The sequence below is a fragment of the Symphalangus syndactylus genome, chromosome 14, assembly GCF_028878055.3.
Source record: "Symphalangus syndactylus isolate Jambi chromosome 14, NHGRI_mSymSyn1-v2.1_pri, whole genome shotgun sequence".
In the NCBI taxonomy this organism is placed as follows: Eukaryota; Metazoa; Chordata; class Mammalia; order Primates; family Hylobatidae; genus Symphalangus; species Symphalangus syndactylus.
The window spans coordinates 54,567,719-54,589,652 of record NC_072436.2 but is presented as its reverse complement, the minus strand read 5'-3'; the positions used below and the strand labels follow the sequence as shown (position 1 = coordinate 54,589,652).

The 21,934-nt window shown below is 47.3% G+C and overlaps 1 non-coding gene across 1 annotated transcript; it reads right to left on the bottom strand.

Annotated features, from left to right (window-relative positions):
* Positions 1-5,448: 5,448 nt before the first annotated feature.
* LOC129463349 (small nucleolar RNA U13) lies at positions 5,449-5,551 on the bottom strand. Its single transcript, XR_008651137.1, has one exon. It is a non-coding gene; the product is annotated as a small nucleolar RNA U13 (small nucleolar RNA).
* Between the last annotated feature and the right edge of the window lie 16,383 nt (positions 5,552-21,934).

The window sequence follows — 21,934 nt, the reverse complement described above, 5'->3', positions numbered from 1 at the left end:
AATCACCCTCTAAAATTATATCAAGCGCAGAAGGCTTGCCTTGGCCCCCAAAGTGCTGGGATTACAGGCATGAACTATCGCGCCCGATCTAATATCCTACTTTCAATAATAAACAACTACACAGAAGGCCAAAAGAAAGTAGGGGAACTGAACGACACTATAAACCAACAGAACACTACTCCACAACAGCAGAATATACATTCTTCCTAAGTACACATGGAACATTCTTCAGGATAGACCATATGGTATATGACAGGCCATAAAACAATTCTTTTTTTTTTTTTTTTTTGAAAGAGAGTGCTACTCTCTTGCCCAGGCTGGAGTGCAGTGGCACAATCTCGGCTTACTGCAACCTCCACCTCCCAGGTTCAAGCGATTCTCCTGCCTCAGCCTCCGAGTAGCTGGGACTACAGGTGCGTGCCACCATGCCCGGCTAATTTTTTATATTTTTAGTAGAGACGGGGTTTCACCGTGTTAGCCAGGATGGTCTCAATCTCCTGACCTCACGATCCATCCGCCTTGGCCTCCCAAAGTGCTGGGATTACAGGCGTGAGCCACCATGCCCGGCCAAAACAATTCTTAATAAACTTAAACATTGAAATCACAGAAAGTATCTTCTGACCACAATAAAAACTCCTAGGTATAATATCCAAGAGAACTGAAAAAAATATCCACACAAAATCTTGCACACAAATATCCACAGCAGCATTATTCATAATAGTCAGAAAGTGAAAACAGGGCTAGGCACGGTGGCTCACGCCTGTAATCCCAGTACTTTGGGAGGCCAAGGCAGGCGAATCACTTGAGGGTTATGAGTTCAAGACCAGCCTGGCCAACATGGTGAAACCCCATCTTTACTAAAAATACAAAAAAATTGGCCGGGTGTGGTGGTGGGTGTCTGTAATCCCAGCTACTCAGGAGGCTGAGGCAGGAGAATTGCTTGAACCTGGGAGGTGGAGGTTGTAGTGAGCTAAGATCACGCCACTGCACTCTGGCCTGGACAACAAAGGGAGACTCATTTTCAAAAAATAAATAAAATAAAATAAAATAAAATAAACACATAAAACCTTCTAGAGAAACTCGATGTGGGCTGGGCACAGTGGTTCACGCCTGTAATCCCAGCACTTCGGGAGGCCAAGGTGAGTGGATCACCTGAGGTCAGGAGTTCGAGACCAGACTGGCCAACATGGTGAAACCGTCTCTACTAAAAATACAAAAATTAGCCGGGCGTGGTGGCAGGCCCCTGTAGTCCCAGCTACTCGGGAGGCTGAAGCAGGAGAATCGCTTGAACCCAGGAGGCAGAGGTTGCAGTGAGCCAAGATCATGCCACTGCACTCCAGGCTGGGTGACAGAACAAGACTCTGTCTCAAAAAAAAAAAAAAAAAAAAAAAAGTAAAGAAAATACAAAAATTAGCCGGGTGTGGTGGCATGAGCCTGTAATCCTAGGTACTCGGCAGGCTGAGGTAGGATAATTGCTTGAACCCAGGAGGTGGAGGTTGCAGTGAGCCGAGATCACGCCACTGCACTCTGGCCTGGGTGACAGAGCGAGACTCTGTCTCAAAAAAAAAAAAAAAAAAAGAAAAACAACAACAAAAAGAAAAACTCGACGTGAACGATCGTGCCTTTTAGGAATTTTTTTTTTTTTTTTTTTGCGGGGAGGGTCAACAATTAAAATTGCTCTTTAAACAAACTTTTACTTAGGGATCTCAGATGAGTCTGGAACATTGGCCAAAGACAAGAAAACTCTACCAACTAAACCAAGCAAACGTTTTAGTGTTGCAAAGTCCATAGGGATGGTAAGAATAAAATAGGAGAAGCAGCAGAAACTGCTGATGCACCAAGAACAATTCCACACAGCAAAGGCTGCACGCAATCAGGGAGGGGGATGGAGGGAAGGATATTTCCTCCTTTTTAGATCAGTTTCTTTTCTGAGCACAAGTGCTTTCTGTGTCACCCTAACAATGTAAGAGCCCACTAAGTTTAGGACGCACAATACCAGCCTTTGTTCTACTCCAGCGTTGACGGTTTTTGCTGTTCCAGTTTTGGTTGTTTCTCAAGATCACGAAGCCCAGGGCACTCTGCAAGGGTTTCTGCAAGTTCAGCAGTTCATTGCTGGAGAGTGGGGCGGCGGGGGGGGGGGGGGGGCGGTGAGGGGGCGACCGGCAAGGGGGAGCACTTTCAAGTCCATCAGAGGAGAAAACGGGTCATTGCTAATGGAAAAAAAATGACACAGCTTCTCAACTATTCCTCTTCATCCTCACATGCATCTTCTCCACACTGATGACTCAGTTCTCTTCTTTCCTCACCTTAGTGCACGAAAGTCGTCTCATCTCAGCATCCTAACACTCAGTCCATGGCCTGACGCACAATGGATTCTCAGAAAATTAGGTGTTTGGCACTACTGTACATTGACATGCACCACACCAAATGTTTGAATGCTTCTATGAACATCATCTTCCTTGCCTTTTGCATACACAAAATCACACACAATTTTAAAAAAAAATAGATTCAGAGGGTACATGTGCATGTTTGTTACATGAATATACTGCATACTGCTGAGGTTTCAGCTTTTAGTGTGCCCATCACCTGAATAGTGAACATTATACTCAACAGGTAATTTTTCAATCCTCACCCCGCTTTCAACCTCCCCACTTTTGGAGTCCCCAGTGTCTGGGGCTTCCTTCTGGGTATCCAAGTATACCCAGTGTTTAGTTCCACTTGTGAGAGTATGTGGTATTTGACTTTCTGTTTCTCAGTTATTTCATGTAGGATATGGGCCTCCAGCTCTATCCTTGTTGCTGCAAGAGATATGGTTTCTTTTTTTTTTGAGACGGAGTCTTGCTCTGTCACCCAGGCTGGAGTGCAGTGGCGCCATCTTGGCTCACTGCAAGCTCTGTCTCCCGGGTTCACACCATTCTCCTACCTCAGCCTCCCGAGTAGTTGGAACTACAGGCGCCCGCCACCATGCACGGCTAATTTTTTTGTATTTTTAATAGAGACAGGGTTTCACCATGTTAGCCAGGATGGTCTCGATCTCCTGACCTCATGATCCGCCCGCCACGGCCTCTCAAAGTGCTGGGAATACAGGCATGAGCCACTGTGCCCGGCCAATTTCGTTCTTTTTTATGGCTGCACAGTATTCTATGGTGTATGTATCACTTTTTTCTTTTTTTTTTTTTGAAACAGAGTCTTGCTCTGTTGCCAGGCTGGAGTGCAGTGGTGTGATCTCGGCTCACTGCAACCTCCACCTCCCAGGTTCAAGTGACTCCCCTGCCTCAGCCTCCTGAGTAGCTGGGACTACAGACACGCACCACCATGCCTGGCTAATTTTTTGTATTTTAGTAGAGATGGGGTTTCACCATGTTGGCCAGGATGGTCTCAATCTCCTGACCTCGTGATCCACCCATCTCAGCCTCCCAAAGTGCTGGGATTACAGGGGTGAGCCACCGCGCCCAGGCTTTTTTTTTTTTTTTTCTGAGACAGTCTCGCTCTGTCATCCAGGCTGGAGTGCAGTGGTACGATCTTGACTCACTGCAACCTCAATTTTTGTACTTTATTAGTAGAGACGGGGTTTCATCATATTGGCCAAGCTGGTCTCAAACTCCTGACCTCAAGTAATCTGCCCGCCTTGGCCTTCCAAAGTGCTGGAATTACAGGCATGAGCCACTGCACCCATCCTATATCACATTTTCTTTATCCAGTCATCTGTTGATGGACACTTAGGTTGATTCCGTAACTTTGCTATTGTGACTAGTGCTGTGATAAACATATGAGTGCAAGTGTTGTTTTGATATAACAATTTCTCTTCCTTCGGGAAGATACCCAGTAGTGTGATTGGTGGGTTGAATGGTACTTCTATCTTTAGTTCTTTGAGAAATCTCCATACTGTTTCACGTAAAGGTTTGACTAATTTACATTCCCACCAACGGTGAATAAGTGTTCCCTTTTCTCTGCCTCCTCACCAACATTTGCTATTTTTTGACTTTTCAATAACAGCCATTCTGACATGAGTTGGGATTGCACTGAGTCACATACATTTCTGTTGAGAATGTACCTACATGTCAAATTGATGGGTCACAGGGAATAGATATGTCCATTACAGTAGATAGGGCTAAACAGTTTTAAAGTTTTATCCTCCTATAGCCACATGTCAGAATTCTCCTGTTCTATCCTTGTCAACACTTGAGATTGCCGGTATCTTAAATGTTTGCCATTCTAGTCAGTGTGTAATGGTGTCTCCTTGTGGGGTTTTTTTGTTTTTTTGAGACAGAGTCTCTCTCTGTCACCCAGGCTGGAGTGCAGTGGTGCAATCTTGGCTCACTGCAACCTCCGCCTCCCCGTTTTAAGCAATTCGCATGCCTCAGCTTCCCAAGTAGCTGGGATTACAGGCACGCACCACCATGCCCAGCTAATTTTTGTATTTTGAGTAGAGACAGGGTTTCACCATGTTGCCCAGGCTGGTTTTGAACTCCTGAGCTCAAGTGATCCTCCCACCTCGGCCTCCCAAAGTGTGGGATTACAGGCGTGAGCCACTGTGTCCAGTCTCCTTATGTAATTTAAAATTTAATTTTAAAAAGATTTTTGGAGATGGGGTCTTGCTCTGTCACCCAGGCTGGAATGCAGTGGTGTGATCATAGCTCACTGCAGCCTAGAACTCTTGGCCTCAAGCAATCCTCCTGCCTTAACTTAGCCTCTTGCATAGCTACAACTACAAATTCATGCCATAATGCCCAGGCAATTTTTTATTTTTTGTAGAGGTGGAGGTCTTTCTATGTTGCCCAGGTTGGTCTCAAACTTCTGGGCTCAAGTGATCCTCCCACCCTGGACTCCGAAAGTGCTGGAACTACAAGCATGAGCAACCGAGCCAGCCTCTTTGCGTTTTTAAATTTGGGTTTCCCTGGTTCTAATGAGGTTGAGCACCTTTTCATATGGTGTCCTGACCTAGATATCTTTTTTTTTCGATTTTTGCATTTTAAATTTTTGTGGGTACATATAGACATCTTCTTTTGTAAAGTGCCCATTCAAGTCTATTGCCCATTTTAGATGTGTGAAGTATTCTTTACCCAGTCTTGAAATGAGCCCTCGATCAGTTATATGCGCAGCAAATATTTTATTCCACTGAATGGCTTCTCTTTCATTCTTATTTTTTTTCTTTGAGACGGAGTCTTACTCTGTCACCCAGGTGGGAGTGCGGTGGTGCGATCTCAGCTCACTGCAACCTCCCGGGTCCAAGCGATTCTCCTGCCTCAGCCTCCCAAGTAGCTGGGATTACAGGCACCCGCCACTATGCCCAGCTAATTTTTGTATTTTTAGTAGAGATGGGGTTTCACCATATTGTCTGGGCTAGTCTCGAACTCCTGGCCTCAAGGGATCCACCCACCTCAGCCTCCCAAAGTGCTAGGATTACAGCTGTGAGCCACCACGCCCAGGTCACTCTTTTTTTGGTAATCTCAGATGGGTAATACATTGACTTCATAACAAGGTCTCAGGGTGGCACATCTCACACATGCACGTGAACACTCAGTCATCATGCATATGAACCACAAAGGATCATTTCACTCTATTAATGGTATATTTTGATAAAGAAAAGTCCTTAACTTTAATGTAGCCCAATTTATCAACATTTTCTTCTACAGTTGGTGCTTTCTGTATCCTGTTTAAGAAACTGTCCTCTTTGGGAGGCCAAGGCGGGCAGATCACGAGGTCAAGAGATCGAGGTCACCCTGGCTAACACGTGAAACCCCATCTCTACTAAAAATTAGCCGGGCGTGGTGGTGGACGCCTGTAGTCCCAGCTACTTGGGAGGCTGAGGCAGGCGAATGGCGTGAACCCGGGAGGCAGAGCTTGCAGTGAGCCGAGACGGCGCCACTGCACTACAGCCTGGGTGACAGAGTGAGACTCCGTCTCAAAAAAAAAAAAAAAAAAAAAAAGAAAGAAACTGTCCTATAGGCTGGGCACAGGGGCTCACACCTGTAATCCCAGCACCTTGGGAGGCTGAGAAAGGCAGATCAGTTGAGTCCAAGAGCTTGAGACCAGCCCAGGCAACACAGTGAAACCCTGTCTCTACAAAAAAATGCAAAAATTAGCTGGGCATGGTGGTGTGCACCCGCAGTACCAGCTACTTGGGAGGCTGAGTGGGAGGATCACCTGAGTCCAGGAGGTCAAGGTTGCAGTGGGCTGTGATTGCACTACTGCACTCCAGCCTGGGTGACAGAGTAAGACCTTGTCTCAAAAAAGAAAAAATCTTCCTTTATTCCAAAGTCATGAACATATTCTCATATGCCAGCTTTGAGAATTTTTATTATTTTGTATTTCACATTTGGATCCATAATCCACACAAGATACATTCTTCACTTTTTAATTGATGTGTAACTTACAGTACATAAATATATATATTCATACAGTATATGTACATACTTTATATATATCATTATTTTATTTTAGAGACAGGGTCTGGCTGTGTCACCCCGGCTGGAGTATAATGGTGCAATCTTGGCTCTGCAACTTCTGCCTCCCAGCGTCAAGTCATCCTCCCACCTCAGCTTCCCGAGTAGCTGGGATGACAGACGTGCACCACCATGCCCGGTTAATTTTTGTATTTTTTGTAGAGATGGGGTTTCACCATATTACCCAGGCTGGTCTTGAACTCCTGAGCTCAAGCAAGCCACCCGCCTCAGTTTCCCAAAGTGCTGGGATTACAGGCATGAGCCACTGCACCTGGCCTAATTTATTTATTTATTTTTGATAGAGACAGAGTCTGTCTCTGTCATATAGACTGGAGTGTAGTGTCGTGATCACAGCTGTTTGCAACCTTGAACTCCTGGGCCCAAGCAACCCTCCTGCCTCAGCCTCCTGAGTAGCTAGGACTACGGATTCACACCACCATGCCCAGCTAATTTTACATTTATTTTTTATTTTATTTTTTTGTGGAGACAGGGTTCTTGCTATGTTGCCCAGGATGGTCTTGAACTCCTGGGCTCAGGCAATCCTCCTGCCTTGGCTTCCCAAAGTGCTGGGATTACAGGCGTGAGCCACTGCACCCAGTTTAATTTATTTTATTTTATTTTATTTTTTATTTATTTATTTTTTTTTGAGACGGAGTCTCGCTCTGTCGCCCAGGCTGGAGTGCAGTGGCGCAATCTCGGCTCACTGCAAGCTCCGCCTCCCGGGTTCACACCATTGTCCTGCCTCAGCCTCTCCGAGTAGCTGGGACTACAGGCGCCCGCCACCATGCCCGGCTAATTGTTTGTATTTTTAGTAGAGACGGGGTTTCACCGTGGTCTCGATCTCCTGACCTCGTGATCCACCCGCCTCGGCCTCCCAAAGTGCTGGGATTACAAGCGTGAGCCACCGCGCCCAGCCAATTTATTTTATTTTAGAGATACAGTCTCTCTCTGTCACATAGACTGGAGTGTACTGTCATCATCATAGCTTCCTGCCACCTTCAATTCTTGAGCCGAAGCAATCTGCCTGCCTCAGCCTCCCGAGTAGCTAGGACTACAGGCACACACCACCATGCCTGGCTAATTTTAAAATATTTTTGTAGAGACAGGGTTCTTGCTACCTTGCCCAGGTCAGTTTTGAACTCCTGGGACCAAACAATCCTCCTGCCTCAGCCTCCCAAAGTGCTGGGATTCCATGAGCCACCATGCCTGGCTCTAAATGCACAAATCTTAAGTGTTCAGCATGATTGATTTTTATGTACATATATGTACATTTAGTATAAATGTGTGTGCATATATATATACACATATACACATATATGGTAACCATTACCAGATCAACATATTGAATATTTCTTACATTCTAGAAGTACCTCCTCCAGTCAATAACCCTAAAGGTTACACTACTCTGCCTCTATCACCATCAATTATTTTACCTGTTCTTGAACTTCACATACATAAAATCATATTTTTTTGAGACATAGTCTCGCTCTGTTGCCCAGACTCGGGTGGTGTGATCACAGCTCACTGCAGCCTCAACCTCCTGGGGTCAAACAATCCTCCTGCTTCAGCCTCCTGAGTAGCTAGGACTACAGGTATGTGCCACCATACCCAGCTAATTTTTATATTTTTTTGTAGAAACAGTTTCATTGTGTTGCCCAGGCTGGTCTCAAACTCCTGGGCTCAGGTGATCCGGTCGCCTCGGCTAACAAGGCGCTGGGATTACAGGCGTGAGCCACTGCATCCAGCCAAATCATCAATTTTGTGCACTTCTGCATATATTTTGTTCAACATTATGCATGTGAAATTCATCCACGAACTACCGCTACATGTATGTTGTTGCATGCTATATGCCTGTAGTAGTTCATGCAGCAGTTCAGTAATCTTTATTACTACATAATATTTCATCATATGAATAACTATTACTTATTTATCCATTCTGCTGTTGATGAGCATTTGAGTTATTTCTTGTTTCAAGGTATTATGAATCAATCTGCTATGATTTTTTTTTTTTCCAAGACAGTTTCACTTATTGCTCAGGCTGGCACAATCTCGGTTCACTGCAACCTCTGCCTCCTGGGTTCAAGCGATTCTCCTGCCTCAGCCTCCTGAGAAGCTGAGATTACAGGCAGGTGCCACCACACCCAGCTAATTTTTAGTAGTGATGGGGTTTCACCATGTTAGCCAGGCTGGTCTTGATCTCCTGACCTTGTGATCCGCCCGCTTCAGCCTCCCAAAGTGCTGGGATTACAGGTGTGAGCCACCGTGCCAGGCCAAAGTGGTACATGAAAACTTTCACTCCGCCACGAGGAAGACAATTTACCCAACCTGTTCAATACAGTTCCCGCTCAACAAACCCAAATTTAGCATCTTCTATGTGTCAGGCAGTATGCTGAGCATTGGGACCTCAAGGATGAGGAAGATGCAGTCTCTGCCCCAGAGGAGCTTACAGCAGCAGGAGGTTTCTGTCATGGGATAGACCCAGGGCTCACCAAGACTCAAGCAGATGATGAAGCCGGGGGCTCACTGGCCCAATCAGCATATTCAGACTGGCTGGCTGCTCATGAGGCTCTTGGGCCAGGGCTGCCTGCTCAGTGGGCAGCTGACTCTAGCTGCTGCAAAATGCCTTTCACTCAAAGGTGCTATCTACCAGTGGTTATACGGCATTCCAATTTTACCTGGAAGGGAGATGCAGCTACCAGCTGTTTCTTCCCTCTCCCAACCACAAAGTAACACATTTTTCATTTGTCTGTGTGTTGTTTCCAGGCTTTTGCTTTTGCCAGTCCCCTCCCTCACATGCCTTGAAACAAGCACTTTCAAAGACGAAGACATAAACAACAAAAGGGTGCAGGCTGAGGTGGGTCATATTCTCTGCCTGCGTCTCCAACTCTGGATCCCACAGTTACTGGACTCAGGCTATGGCTGACTCCTTCATCACAGCTAAGATGCTGCTGGGTTTAAGGCACTGTGACTTTCTGTGCCACTAAGACCGACAAAAAGCTGCCAAGTGAAAGATGACACAAAGAAAGACACAAACTGTGGGACCTAGCCCAACTTCAGAGCTGTTAAAATGTGAACAAAAATGCACCCCGGAATGGATGGAAACCGATCATTCTGGTTGGTGTGATCTGCTCCAGTGCCTACAGTACGTATCCTGACAGCGTGGGAGGGGATATGAAGGCCCCCCAGTCAAACAGGAGATAGCGTTAGCATCCAAACTTTACTTTGTTCTCTCTTTCCCTCCTGGGGCCCAATACCCGCCAGCCAGGACCTGTTTCTCCTCCATCTCACATTCTTTCCAGGTTCAGGACTGAAGTCGTCTTGTCGTTCAGCTCCTTGGCTTGGCCATGCTCACTCTACAATGCAGCCCATGGATGGCGCCCCCTCTGCCCAGCACATCCCTCTTCCTGGGCTCCTGTCTCCCCGAATCCTGCAAACCCCAGCCCCAGCCTTTAGCGTTCAACCGCCCTCCCCGCCTCCCTCATCCTCCCTTGCTTCCTCGCAGTGAGATTTCAACATGTCATCTCAGTTTTTTTGTTCTTTTACTTTCCTGACTACAAGAAAAATAAAATAATCTGTCTTAAGTGTAGCCATGAGGCCAAATAATTACGGAATCCCAAGTGCTTTGGGCCCTGATGTCAAAAGAGCCAAGATGAATTCAGAATATTACAATGGTGCTGTTTTTGCGAATACTGCTTTTTCAAGACGCCTTATTCCTAACATCATGTTTTACATCCATCCTTTTAAACAAATATTTAATAGCCTGGGAATGCTGGCGAGGGTAGCAGCTCCGGTCAGCAAGGACTGAGTTCACAATTTGAAAGATGAAAGGAGATGCGTTCTACCCACAAAGTAAAACGGTCTCCAGCATCATAAACTCCACATCCATCAAACCGGGCAGGGGCTGGGAATAGAAAGCCTTTCTGGAAAGAAAACACCAGCTACCCTTTGCACCCTGGGGAACCTTAAAAATCAAAACAAAACATGCCACATCAACCAAAACATAAACCAGTTCTCAAATCAATCTAAGGAAAGTTCCACCCCACCAAGGCCGGCCGTGCAGTGGCCTGTGGAGAGGAGCGCCCGGCTCACGTTGGAACCCGAACCACGCGGGGTCGCAGGAACCCGAAAAGCGCCAGAGTAGCCCGGCGGCCGCACTGGGGCTAACCTGCAGGGCCTGGACCAGCCAGGAGTCCCAGAGAAGTTGAGTGCTCTCTGAGCGCTAACCACGGGCCCCTGCGGTTCCTCGGCCTCAGTTTTCTTACCTGTAAAATGGAGCCGCTGATCCTGCCTCCTGAGTTGTGGAGCGAGGCCCGCACCTGGAAGCCTTGGCCACGGAGGGCGGGAAGGGCAGGGCTCCCGGGGCGAGGGAGGGTGGCGGGAATTCGCACGGCCTCAGAGGACTGGGCCAGCTAGCCAGGAAAGGAAGCAGGAGCAAGCTCCCCAGGCGGCGCAGTGGGAGGACCCCAAGAGTTGCGTCCCTAGATCCAGGGCCGCCAACGTTGCACCTAAACATCCAGTTCTGGGGATTGAGTTCCGGCTCCAAGCCAAACGGCCGGTGCACAGCCGCACCACCTCCAGCCGCCGCCAGCTGGAGAGCTCGCCGGCCACGTGCGCACCCTCTTCCTGTTAGCCCTCCACGTGCGCACCCTCTTCCTGCCCGCCCTCCACGTGCGCATCCACGTGCGCATCCACTTGCGTGGGAGTTTGCTGGCGGAAGCTCCTGCCCCCAAGGAGGCCTGGGCCACTCGCATTTGTAGCTTGCATTTACCAAGACAGTGAGACAGTGGCCTGGCGCTTTGCCTCATGCCTATAATCCCAGCACTTTGGGAGGCTGAGACGGGACGATTGCTTGAGCCCAGGAGTGAGAGACCTGCCTGGGCGACATGGCGAAACCCTGTCTCTACTAAAAATACAAAAATTAGCCTGGCGTGGGCCGGGCGCGGTGGCTCACACCTGTAATCCCAGCACTTTGGGAGGCCGAGGCGGGCGAATTGCCTGAGGTCAGGAGTTCCAGACCAGTCTGGCCAACATGGTGAAGCCCTGTCTCTACTAAAAAATACAAAAAAATTAACCGGGCGTGGTGGCTGGCGTGCGCCTGTAATCCCAGTTGCTCAGGAGGCTGAGGCAGGGGAATTGCTTGAACCAGGAAGGTGGTGGAGGTTGCCATGAGCCGAGATCGCGCCACTGCACTCCAGCCTGGGCGATAGAGCAAGACGCCGTCTCAAAAAAAAAAAAAAAAAAAAAGCCGGGCGTAGTGATGCAGTGCCTGTAGCCCCAACTACTTGAGAGGCTGAGGTGAGAGGATCACTTGAGCCTGGGAGGCGTAGGTAGAGGTTGCAGTGAGCGGAGATCGTGCCACTGTACTCCAGCCTGGCGAAAGAGCAAGCCCCCATCTCTAACACACACACACGCACACACATACACACGTGAGATAGCTGTGTCCGTTTGGCAGTGAGGAGCTTCCCTTTATGGGAGATTTACATAATTATTCATAAAAGAGCGGGAGGGCCGGGCACGGTGGCTCACGCTTGTAATCCCAGCATTTTGGGAGGCCGAGGCGGGCGGATCACGAGGTCAGGAGATCGAGACCACGGTGAAACCCCGTCTCTACTAAAAATACAAAAAATTAGCCGGGCGTGGTGGCGGGCGCCTGTAGTCCCAGCTACTCGGAGAGGCTGAGGCAGGAGAATGGCGTGAACCCGGGAGGCGGAACTTGCAGTGAGCCGAGATCGCGCCACTGCACTCCAGCCTGGGCGACAGAGCAAGACTCCGTCTCAAAAAAAAAAAAAAAAAGAAAAAAAGGAGCGGGAATGGGCATTACTGTTAAGCATGTTGCGGGGTCTCCCAGATGTGCATGTGCATGCTAGTACACCACATCACGTGTCTCATTAGCATTTTAATTCCTCACCCAGGGATGTGTTTTTTAGCATTAAAATGAGCATAGGTCATTCCAAGGACACTCTAATCATGGGTTTCTGCACTTGTGTGAATTTGGGGATTTTCCCTTCTGCTGTTCATCCTCTTTGCTGCAGGATGTTCTAACCAGGAGCCTGATGCAGTTTATGCACCAGTGAGCGGTTTGTTCTCTCCATCAATCTGGCAAGTTCATTACCCTTTAAAGAAGGCTATGACCACCCTATCTAACTGACCTCATTTTCCCCCTCAGAGACTTTGGGTCCATGTTCTTATGAAACGTGGAGGGCTGGGTCATTTTTTCTGGAGCTGCTTCGTGCTGAGACAGGACCAGGGCCCGAAAGTCTCTTCTTGCCTGATTTAAAGTGATAGGAGTCATATCCTCCACTGGGATAAGTTGAAATCCTTGCATAACTATCAATCTAGGAGTTGTTGTAACCTAGAAGACACAGACTTTAAAGAAGCTTAAACAAGCAAGGACCAAAGGTCAGTAGTAATAAGATGGCTATTGTATGTCCCATGAAAGGTAGCAGAATGAAGCATCACATCATTATTCCGCAAGCAGAAGAACAAAAGTGCTCCTACTAATAGGACACCTGAGATGGGACTACCTTATGTTAAAGTAATATTAATCTCTTTATTTGGGGTGTTGGTATCTTTTCTTGAAAATGAATGTTAGGTCTTCTATAGGCTTACAAAAGGATTTTTAATCTTTAGTTGTTGATGAAGAGTCCTGTGGAAACGTAAGGGAAACAGTTTTTATCCTAGAGAGATGCACCCAGCTGGCAATGTCCTGGATCCTCTGGACTATGGTGTGTTATGGTGGTCAGCTGGGCTTTCGAGAGTGCTCCTATGAGAAAGGGTTCAGTTGGTTTCATTGGTTTTAAAGAAGCCCCCAACGAGAGTAGCAACAAGGGAGTTAGGCATTCACGTCCTCGAGTCCGCAAATTAAAGGTTGGGTGGCTGGGCACGGTGGCTCACGCCTGTAATCCCAGCACTTTGGGAGGCCGATGCAGGCGGATCAAGAGGTCAGGAGATCAAGACCATCCTGGCCAACACGATGAAACCCCGTCTCTACTAAAAATACAAAAAATTAGCTGGGTGTGGTGGCGGGCACCTGTAGTCCCAGCTACTCAGGAGGCTGAGGCAGGAGAATGGCGTGAACCCAGGAGGCGGAGCTTGCAGTGAGCCGAGATTGCGCCACTGCACTCCAGCCTGGGCAACAGAGCGAGATTCCGTCTCAAAAAAAAAAAAAAAAAAAAAAGGTGAAAAGTTTGGGTAAAGTGTCTGGTCTGGGTTTTTCATCAATTCCCGTGGCAGTGCAGTGTTTGGCCTACTAGGGTCGAGGGCAAAATGTAAGGACTGACAGGCCGTCCCTGTATGTAATAGAAAATTAGCTACACCTGCCACACCCAGGATCACTGGATTCCTCTGTAGTAATGGGGACTGAATGATAGCCAGTGTTAGCCTTGGGTCTCCTCAGTCTTTAGTCAGGGCCATCAAGGAATTGGAAGCCCCCGTCTCCCTCCGGAGTTGGGGGCAGTCCCGCTTCCGGTGACTGGCATCTCTGCATTGTGGATATGGTCTAGGTGGAGCGGACTTTTGGGCATTTTGCCCCTTGGTCTGGCAGTTTTGGGGCCAGTGTCCTGGTTTTAAGTGTAGCAGGTGTCCCCAGATTGGGGCTTGGTCTGGACTGGCTTGTTCTCTCTGATAGCAAGGGCCAATAATCGGAGGCCTGGCTTATGTCTCTTGCCTCTTCCCTCTTTCACTTTTTAGCCTCTTCTACTCTGTCTCGTCAAAGGCTACGTTAAGTAGCTCATTCATTGGTGCCTGGGGACTTACAGCCAGTTTTTGTAACTTTCTCTTAATATCTGGAGCAGATTGACTAATAAAATGAGTCCCCAGAAGAATTTGACCTGCCTCAGAGACAGCGTCTACATTGGTATATTTTCCTAATGCCTTTGCAAGGCACCCCTGTGAAGACTCAAAAGGACCATATAATATTTCAAAGGGGCTGGGTTGGAGATTGGTCTTGGGAGCCGGTCTTGGAGGAATGCTAGAGGCATCACTTTAATAAGGACTCAGAAGTCTCTTGCCAGAGCTTCGCCAGAGTTTTCTTTACAATTAGCTTTTTCTAGCTTTCCTGAGGATGGAGGTCTCCAGGAAGCATGTAAATGATCACTTACTCCTAGAGTGTTAGCACTTGCTGGGTTATTTTGGAAACAAAGGAGGGGCCATTGTCGCTTTGGAGTGGTGTAGGTAGCACAAATTGGGGAATGATTTCTTTTAAGAGGCACTTGTGCCTTTTCTGTTTTGGTGGAGTAGGCTTCAATCCATCCCATGAAAGTATCTGTAGAGACCAGTAAGTGTTTAAATCTTTGTACTGGTGGAACTTAGGGAAAGTCTAACTGCCTGTCTTCCCCTGGGTACCTTCCTCTCCTCTGTACTGGCATCAGTAATGGAAGTGGCCTTATTTTCCTTTCTGGGTTATTGATAGAGTAAAGTGGTCTTGCTCTAGTGTCTGCTTTTGCAGTAGTAGCTAAGCCTATTCCCTTAAGGGTTCATGTGACCAAAGCATCAGAGAGCCCCTTCCTAGGTGTCTGTAACCCCCTTTGATTAATTTGCATTGATGACCTTGAGGTATTAAAAATTTTGAATTTCGGGGCCGGGCACGGTGGCTCACACCTGTAATCCCAGCACTTTGGGAGGCTGAGGTGGGCAAATCACGAGGTCACGAGATCGAGACCATCCTGGCTAACACAGTGAAACCCCGTCTCTACTAAAAATACAAAAAAATTAGCCAGGCGTGGTGGCGGGCGCCTGTAGTCCCAGCTACTTGGGAGTCTGAGGCAGGAGAATGGCGGAGCTTGTAGTGAGCCGAGATAACGCCACTGCATTCCAGCCTGGGCGACAGAGCAAGACTCCAACTCAAAAAAAAAAAAAAAATTTGAATTTTGGGTCCACCATCATTAGGGTCTTGGTATTATCCCTGTTCAGTTGCCCACTCCCTTTCAGTTTGTGTGTCTGCAGGCACTAGCTCAGGAGCCATAGTTTCTGGGATGGGAGCCCCTGCTACAAATGGAAGGGATGCAGCTTGTTTAGCAGTTGCATTTGCTAAATTATCATTTTTTTTTATTGCTGTAGAGTTCCCTCTTTGGTGTCCCCTGCGGTGCATAACATCAACTGGTAACTGCTTAGTCTTTGGGCTAAGTCTGACATTGAGAAAAGAATGTGAACTCGAATGGTCCCTGCCTCTTTGTTAGTTAATTCCCTACGAGGGAGTAGCCTGTTTTCTGGTTTAAGTGGGTGTCCTAGCATGACTGGGCCCTTCTGGGAGTGCTGGGTGAACAGGTTGATATGGAGGAGGTGCAGTAGAAGACTGCAAGTCTGGTGAGGAAGGACCACTAGAAGGAGTAGAGGCTCTAGAGGTTTGAGGAATGATTCTTGGACTAGATTTGAAGAAGGAGAGCTGTTAGTGGGAGGCATACTTCCTAATACAGTGTCACGAATTACATCAGATTCCCTTGAACCCTTCTAAACAACATGGGCATAACATATTTGTCACTGGTCTCTAAGACACTTGTGGGTTTTAATTTTTTTTTTTTAATAGAGATAAGTCCTCACTATGTTGCCCAGGCTGGTCTCCTGAGCTCAAGACAGCCTCCCACCTTGGCCTCCCAAAGTCCCAAAGTGATTACAAGCATGAGCCACTGCGTCTGGCAGAGACTTGTCTTAATATAAAACCGTTTGGTTAGAGGGAGGAATAATGTCAGGTTGCCCTGGGCCCTTGGGGAATTTCTGACCTTCCTTTCCTTTTATAAAAAGGTTTAATTATAAAGTGGTATTGTTGGGCCGGGCGCGGTGGCTCACGCCAGTAATCCCAGCACTTTGGGAGGCCGAGGAGGGCGGATCACGAGGTCAGGAGATCGAGACCATGCTGGCTAACACGGTGAAACCCCGTCTCTACTAAAAATACAAAAAATGAGACAGGCGTGATGGCAGGTGCCTGTAGTCCCAACTACTCAGGAGGCTGAAGCAGGAGAATGGTGTGAACCCGGGAAGTGGAGCTTGCAGTGAGCCGAGATCGCACCACTGCACTCCAGCCTGGGCAGCAGAGCGAGACTCCGTCTCAAAAAATAAATAAATAAATAAATAAATAAATAAATAAATAAAATGGTATTGTTTGGGGCCATGCCTTATTACAAAAGAAGAGAAGTCTCTTTTTTTCTAGTCCATTCAGTTTAAAATAAGACCAATTTTGGAGAAAGCATCTGAGGGGGCAGTGAGCAGAGGGTTGGTTACTGTATTAGTCCACTCTCATACCGCTATAAAGAACTACATGAGACTGGGTAATTTATAAGGAAAAGAGGTTTAATTGACTCATAGTTCCACAGGCTGTACAGGAAGCATGGCTGGGGAGGCCTCAGGAACTTACAATCATGGCAGAAGGCAAAGGGGAAGCAAGTACATCTTCACATGGTGATAGGAGAGAAAGAGAGTGAAGGGAGAAGTGCCACACACTTTTAAACCATCAGATCTCATGAAAACTCACTATCATAAGAATAGCATGGAGGAATAGCCCCCATGATCCAATCACCTCCCACCAGGTCCCTCCCCCAACATTGGGAATTGCAATTCAACATGAGATTTGGGTGGGGACAGAGACCCAAACCATATCAGTTACCCATCTTGATTAGTAGCCTAATGTCAAAAAAAAAAAAAAAAAAATGAAGAAGGCTCTAAGCCTGAAAAGACAAAATTTAGCTTGGACGTCCCCTTACTTTCGCTTGGGCTTCCCAGGCCCCGTTGTCCCTGGTGTCAAGCGTACCTTGATGGCCAGCTGACAGTCTTCCTGAAAGTGGTTTTACCAGTTTTCCCACAAGGAGAAGTACCACTTTTAGTCCCTGTCTTTACAGTTATTGGTGAGTGACCAATGTGGAATGAGGCAGATAAACTTCTTTTCCTCATTCAGCTGAGGGAGTCTTTTCCTGGGCTTAGACTCTTCTGGCCTTTTCTGTACGCCTGATGTTCTCTTATTAAAGGCCCGGGGCTTGGGTGGGCAGCCCTAGAGCTGACATTTGTATGGTACCATGATCTCTCTATATCCCATTTTCCTCTCTTAAAGAGCAACTGTATGAAGGGAAAATGAAGCAGGGGAAAAAAGAGCAACTTAAGGATCTGGAAAACAGCCAAGCCTACTAGGGTTGGGGGAGAATTAATTGATTGAAAGGCCCGTTTTCGGCCAGGTGCGTGGCTCATCCCTGTAATCCCAACACTTTGGGAGGCCAAGTTGGGCAGATCACCTGAGGTCAGGAGTTTGAGACCAGCCTGACCAACATGGAGAAATCCCGTCTCTACTAAAAATACAAAATTAGCCAGGCATGGTGGTGCATGCCTGTGATCCCACCTACTCGGGAGGCTGAGGTAGGAGAATCGCTTGAACCCGGGAGGCGAAGGTTGCAGTGAGTCGAGATCGCACCATTGCATTCCAGCCTGGGCAACAAGAGCGAAATTCTGTCTCAAAAAAAAGAAAGAAAGAAAGGCCCATTTTCTATTTGCCTGATTTTTGCTTTAAAACATTGACAAAGTTGTCTGATTAGGGATACAAAAAAGCTAAGATCCCCAGTTTTGAGATCTTTTACTTGGTCACGATAAGAATGTTCATACAATCTAATGTGCTCCTGACAGACAAGACATTTGACAGGATTCACCCAAGAAACCAGTTGGGAGATCAAGGAATAAAATTCATCGCCCCACCCATAAGGATTAAAGAACAAAAGTAAGGGTTATCAGCAGCAGAAGACGGATTGGAAGGTCACCTGGCATTATGCAGCCTGGGCTTTTTCCCTGTCACTTTCATATGTGCCAGCTGTCAGGCTGGTCTAAGACAGCCACATGCTACTTGGAGGGAGTCTAACTTTCCCATCTCCATGAGTCACCCACAGGTGAACTGGAAACCAGTTGGATGGAGCATGACAGTCTTAGCTGAAGGGAATTCTCAGGTGGCCAAAAGGAGGATATAAAGAGGAGGAAGATTAGACCTGTAGCCATGAGGTGGTGAGATCATTCTTACCTCTTGACTCAGTTTACCCAGGTCCTGCTGCACTGCCAACTTACGGTGTCATTGGGCCAATTCAGGTTATTGACTGCTGCACAAAAGAATTTGAGAGCAAGTACAAAGCAAAAGTAGGTAAAGAAGTTTATTGCAAAGCGAAGCTATGCTGGGATGGCTGGGCCAGAGTGAGCTGCTCAGAAGTGAGACAGAGTTGTCTGGCAGTGAGGTGCTTCTCTATATGGGAAATTTACATGATTATTCATAAAAGGGTGCGAATGGGCATTGCTGTTAAGCATGTTGCGGGGTATCCTCGGTGTGCATGTGCTATTGCTGTACGTGCTAGTACACACGTCTCATTAGCATTTTAATTCTCCACCCGGGGTGTGTTTTTATTTTTTTTTTTGAGACAGAGTCTCGCACTGTCGCCAGGCTGGAGTGCAGGGGCATGATCTCGGCTCACTGCAATCTCTACCTCCTGAGTTCGATCAATTCTCCTGCCTCAGCCTCCTGAGTAGCTGGGACTGCGGGCGCCTGCCACCACACATGGCTAATTTTTGTATTTTTAGTAGAGACGGGGTTTCACCATGTTGGCTAGGATGGTCTCAATCTCTTGACCTCGTGATCCATCCACCTTGGCCTCCCAAAGTGCTGGGATTACAGGTGTGAGCCACCGCGTCTGGCCTGTGTGTTTTTTAGCATTAAAATGAACGTAGGTCAACCCAAGGACACTAATCATGGGTTTCTGTGCTTGCTTGAATTTGGGGATTTCCCTTCTGCTCTTCATCCTCTTTGCTGCAGGATATTCTAACCAGGAGCCTGATGAAGTTTACTCAGTTGCCAATCAGTCAAGTTCGTTCCCCTTTAAGGGAGGCCATGACCACCCTATCTAACCGACCTCAGTCTGACAGTCAGATCTTTCCATGGTGGAGACGCTGCAGATGTGTATATTGAGAACCACTGTGTGTATTGGAAACAACTCTGCTCAGAACCATCAGCCATGAAAATCATTTTCCACGTTTTGCTTTGAGAAGAGAGCTGTCCTGGGCATGTTTCTTTCTCTCTCTCTCTCTGTCTCTCTCTGTCCCTTTCTCTCTCTCTCTCTCTCTGTGTGTGTGTGTGTGTGTGTGTGTGTGTGTGTGTGTATGTGTGGGCACATGCGTATTCCCATTAGGAGATTTCAGCCCTCGGATTCACACTCAACAAATACTGGTTGAGCCCAGGCCCTGCACCTGGCATTGAGTTAGGCTGCTTATACAAATTATTTTGTCTTATTCTAAACCAACCCTGTTATCAACAAAAGCTCACACCTTAGACTTCTGGGGAACTGATTTTTAATTAGGCATCACGAATAACTAATTAATTATCCTCCTGTGTGGTTCTCCAGGCAAGAGGGCAGTAGAGCTGAACTGAGCTTTGCCAGAGTGTGGCTGGGATGTCCGTCCCCTGAGGAGCCCCTCTTCTGAGGCCAGGATATGATGGATGGGAAGGCAGCCACCTTGGGGGTTGGCAGTCTCTTCCCAGCAAGGGGAAGGCCCCTGGAAGGAGCAGAAAATAATTACTACTTTGCCTTTGCTTTTTTTGATAAAGTCCTGCAGGAGTTTGGGCCCATTCATTCATCTGACTTCCAGTTGTCTGTCAAAAGGACTACTAACACCAGGGCATGGTGGCATACGCCTGTAATCCCAGCACTTTGGAAGGCTGAGGCGGGAGGAGGGCTTAAGTCCAGGAGACCAGCCTGGGCAACATAGTGAGACCCCATCTCTACAAAAAATTTAAAAACTAACCAGGTGTGGTGGCATGTGCCTCTGGTCCCAGCTACTGAGGAGGCTGAGGCAGGAAGATCACTTGAGCCCAGAAGGGCGAGGCTGCAGTGAGCTGTGATTGCACCACTGCACACCAGCCTGGGCAACAGAGCTAGACCCTGTCTCAAAAAAAAAAAAAAAAAAAGACTGTTGAAGATGTAGAAAGAATCCCCTCCAAACTCCTTACTGTTCTTTGCAGAACTACTGCTATTTAAAATGTTTTAAATCTATATAGGTAGGTCCATTTTAATACACACCATTTGAAAGTTTAATATAAAGAGACAAAGCCAGCCCCAGGCAAAATTGGATAATAACTTACACAAGAATAACCCTCGTTCAGTGTGCAAATTGCCTCCAGAAATGTGACCTCATTTGATCTTCACAGCAGGCTGGAGGGCACTATTACTAGCTTCATTTTTTAGATGAAGAAACAGGCTTGGCGGCCCCTCTGCCAGGTTCAAGGCCAGGCACTGGGTTATGAGAGCCGGGATTCCAGCCTGGGGCTCTTGTTGCTACTGGCCTGTCTCTCCCCTCATCTCTCGGGGTTTTGCCCTCACTTTAGGGATCCACTGCCCTAACTTCTTTGTGTTCAGGCTCTGTGTCCTTGAGACCCTCCACATTCCTCCCAGAAGACCCTGGAAGGAACAGAAAAGGAGCTTTGGCAAACAGGGCTGCTTTAGGTAGTTTTAGAGCTGCTTTAGGTACAGCAACCCCAGCACAGAGGACCCTTGCAGGGCCTGGCCACATCCAGCCAAGGACCTCCCCGATCTCCTCCTCTTCCTCCTCCTCTCCCTCCATCCCTTTCCTGCTCCTCCTCCTCTTCCTCCTCTTAGGATCTTTCTTCCCTCTGCCCTGCTCTGCGGAACCACATGCTATATGTGCCCACTCCTGGTGAGCGGATCTCTCAGCCCAGTTAAGAAGGCATCTTTCAAACAGTCCCTTGGATAGTGATCCTAGTGATGGGACCGACTTGGGGGAGAGGGGCTGCAAGTTGGCCTTGCTCCTTCCCAAGTCATCCCATGTGAATGGCTTCTTATTCTTCCAGAGGCCAGCTTGGAGTGACACTTTCAATTATTTTTTTCACTTATAGCCCCACTTTGTGTAATCATCATGTTTTGATCCTCTACTATGTGCTATATACAGTACGTACATTTTAACTTATTCCCTATAATCACCCTATAAAAGGGAAATTGGAGGTTCAGAGAGGTTAAGTAAATTGCTCAAGTTGCACAGCCACGAAGTGCAGGGCCATTTGAATGCATGTTTCTCTGATTACAGAACCCATTCCTTCCCCTCCATATTCCACTGCCTGATTTCAAAGAGGTTACTAGAGAAAACATAGAAAATCAAAACCAGAAAGAGGAGGAAAAGCCAAATTCTGTTCAGGAAGGCTAACGTGATTATCGTGAATGAACATTAACCTGGCTGTAAGCTTCTTGGAAGCAAGAGAAGAAGGGAAGGGGGTGGGGAACACAAAGGACTCCATGCTTCTCTTTATAATGTAGAGTTTCTATGGTAGAAGGAAATAACGTGTTTTTCCTTATTTTCAATTCCAAAAGTAATTTCTCATGTGCGATTTTATACAAGGACATTATGTAATAAAATGGATGTAGGTTTGAATAACCAGGTATATCAGATGATGGAGAAACAATTGTCCTGTATAATGCACCGTTCATTATGCAGTCATTCAACAAAGACTGAGCACCTGCCACACTGCC